Source organism: Mus caroli, chromosome 6, assembly GCF_900094665.2.
Source record: "Mus caroli chromosome 6, CAROLI_EIJ_v1.1, whole genome shotgun sequence".
Taxonomy (NCBI): Eukaryota; Metazoa; Chordata; class Mammalia; order Rodentia; family Muridae; genus Mus; species Mus caroli.
The window spans coordinates 93,788,212-93,791,592 of NC_034575.1; the positions used below are offsets into that span (position 1 = coordinate 93,788,212).

General features: G+C 43.6%; 1 protein-coding gene across 7 annotated transcripts in view; it reads left to right on the forward strand.

The window, feature by feature from the left end:
• Mitf (melanocyte inducing transcription factor) overlaps positions 1-3,381 on the forward strand; it is a 206,603-nt gene that overhangs the window by 42,597 nt on the left and 160,625 nt on the right. The window lies entirely within an intron of this gene.

Below are 3,381 nucleotides of genomic sequence, written 5' to 3' on the forward strand. Positions count from 1 at the left end.
AACTACTCAAGAGAGAAGTATGTGTTATTTCCAAGTTTTGTTTTAGAGTTAGAGCTTCCTCCGTTCAAAAGCAATTCTGTTGTGAGGGACAGAATCAGACAGAAACAGCAGAGCAGGCGTGGTAACGGGCGTGGTAGCTCATGCATGTGCTTACTCCATCCAGTCCCAAGGAAATGAGTTCCTATCCACACTTTGCCTCCTGTCAAGATGTCTACTAAAAACTTCTAGGACTCCTTATTTCTTCATAGGGCTAAAGGAGAGGGAGGGAGAGAACATAGAGAGAGGGAGGGTGATAGAGTAGAGGGAGGCGCTCGTGCACACACACACACACACACACACACACACACACACACACACAGAGAGAGAGAGAGAGAGAGAGAGAGAGAGAGAGAGAGAGAGAGAGAGAAGTGAGTTTCTAAAAGACATATCAGAGCAGCAAAGAAGAATGTCACACTGTTCTTAGCAGTCAGATATGAGTTTTGTTCTCAGCTGTCAGCTGCTTTCTCTGGTGGAAGAAGAGATGCATGCCTTGGAGTACAGACTGGGCAGGTCCTCGGGTGGAGCAAGCATCACCTAAAGAGGAGGAAGTTAGAAGAAAGCAGGGTGTTTGCAAGATCAGCAGACGTGGGTACCGTTCTCCACAGCTGAGGTCAGGGAACAGGTGACCTGGTAGGTTTCCCTCATGGCAGTGGTTACTTAGGAAGTTTGCCCTTTGGTAAACAAAAGCCCAGATCAAGATTTGAAGGCTGACAGGTCTAACAGAAGTCCGTTCTCTTCATGCTAGCTTCTTACAAAGTCTCCGTGGTTTGATCTTTGAACTTATACAGTACTACAATGGGTGTCTTCTGACCAGTGGCTCTCCCCTCCATGTGTAAATTACCCTGAGTAACCTCCTTTAGTCTTTCTGAGCTCAGGAATGCTCCTGGTATCTGNCATTGGCCTTCCTAACGTTTCATTTTATTCTTTAAAAATGGCACTACTGATAAAATTGAAGTCGCGACTATTGAAAGGCACTAGTAACCAGATAGTGGTCCAAGTTTCCAGCTGTTGGCTGTGCTCTAGGCAAGCTGTTGGCTGTGCTCTAGGCTAGCACTATTCTNGGTNCTCTAGGTAAGTGCTGTGCTCAGTGCTCTGGGCAAGCACTGTGCTTATTCCTCCATAAGGAGTGGCACTGTAGTGTTACTCACACACATCACCTTTGCCCTTTGAAGATTTGNAGAGTGGGGGCTGCAATTGTCTCCATTTTGAATATGAGAAAACTCATGTTAAACAACGCATGCAAGGCTGTGTACNCAAAAACTGGCAGAGCCAAAGCTTAAACCCAGCTTTCAATATTAAAAAAAAATTTGTTTACATATTGATGACGATGATATGTCTATGTGTATGTAGAGGGGTGCACGTATGCCCCAGCAAAAGTATGAGAGGCAGAGGATAACTCTGGGGAGCTGGCTCTCTCCTTCCCCCCACATGGGGTTCAAGTGACCAAGCTCAAGTCTTCAGGCTTGCGGCATGCTCTCTTATGCACTGAGCCCTGAACCCAACTTTGTTTGACTCTAGGATCTGTGCCCTTAACCTCAGCTCCCTCGCCTTGCAAAGCTGTGATGCTCTGAGCGTCTTCAGCTAACGCTGAGTCAGGAAGAACTCTGGGCTCTGCTGGTGAAGTATGGTGCTCCTGCCTCTGCGTTCTAGTCGTGTGGATGATAGAAAGAGGACAGTTACCAGCTTGGACCTGGAAACACNGGACTCTGAGATAGCGCAGCCTAAAACTATATTTGACACAAGACCAGAAAACATTTGAGAAATGAAGTACAAAGTTGGAGGGCACACCCACCCACATGCATTAGAAACCTCAATAAATCAAAGCTGTATGGAGCTGATGTAAAGACACAGGCATATCAAAGAATCTGAAGAGAGGCCAGGAGCCAAGTGCTCCTTCACATCAGTGCCCAGAGCACTCAATAAAGAGAGGACCTCTTATTTAGTGAGTAGGGATGAGGAAATGTGTACCCACACATGAAAGACCGAAGCTAGATCCTTACCTTACACCATACACAAAAGTTTTAAGGCTCTGAATGATAAGAAATGAGGAAGAAAAAATTAAGGAGAACTCTAAATGATGTTGGGGTTGCCAGTAACTTCCTGGAAAATGTATTCATAAAGAGCACAGTTCACTAAGAGCAAAGGAACCACAGAAAATGACAGAAAATTTGTACAAATCATGTACTGGATGAAGAGCTAAGATCAAGACTCTACAAAGAGCCATAGAGGCTGGGTAGAGAGCTCACTAGATGGTGTTTGCTGGGTAAGCATGGTGGCCATCTGCAATAGCGGTANCTGAGAAGTAGACACAAAGAGTGGGTCTTAGCATCAAGCTGGCTACCGAGATGAGCAAAAGTTATGAGCTCTTGACTCCAGTGAGAGACCCTGCCTCAATATAAGACGGGAAACAATTNAGGAAGACTCCAGCATCAACATTTTGGGCTCCACGAATATGCATTCATATATATATATATATATATATATATATATATATATATATATATATATATATATATATATATATATATCATACATGCATTTTCACATGCATTCACACAAGCAAAACAAAGAGAAAAGGGCACATACAACTTGACAACAATACAATGAAACACAATAATACTACCAAAATTAGACAAAGGGCTAGATCATCCAGACATGCTCTAGAAACAGCCACAGGCCAGNTAAGTAATTGAATATCATTAGTCCTTCGAGAAATGCAAGTCAAAGCCATGGTGATATGCTACCTTGTGTCTATCAGGATAGACATGTNTGCAGAAAGGAGAAGCCATTGGTGGTNCTTTGGAGAAGTTGGGACCCCGTGCACTGCTAATGGATTATTCGATGGAGCAACTGCCATAGAAAACAGTATCAAGATTCCTAAAGACTAAAAATAGAGTTGCCCCATGATCCAGCAACTTCAGTTCTGGGCACAAATCCAAGCAAATTGAAGCTGGCAAGTCAGAGAGATTTAACACCCATTTTCTTGATCACAATAGCCAGCAGGCAGAGGCAACCAACAGAGGAGGAAACTATGTTATATCCACTGTGGGATATTAGTCAGTCTTTAAAAAGATTGGAAATCCTGATATGTACTATAGTGTGGATGAATCCTGAGGCCATTCNGCTGACGTAATAAGCCGATCATGAAAGACAGATACCGTATGACTCCATTTATTGTTTTTCTGTCTACTGAAGTTGATGAGTGGATGTCATTTAACTTTGCAAGATGGAAGGAAAGGTGCTAGAACCACTATTGTATTATGGATCTATTTAACATTGGTGATCTGTAGTCTTCAAATGGCCAAGAGTGGGATGGGGGGAGATGGCCCAGTGGTTAAAGGT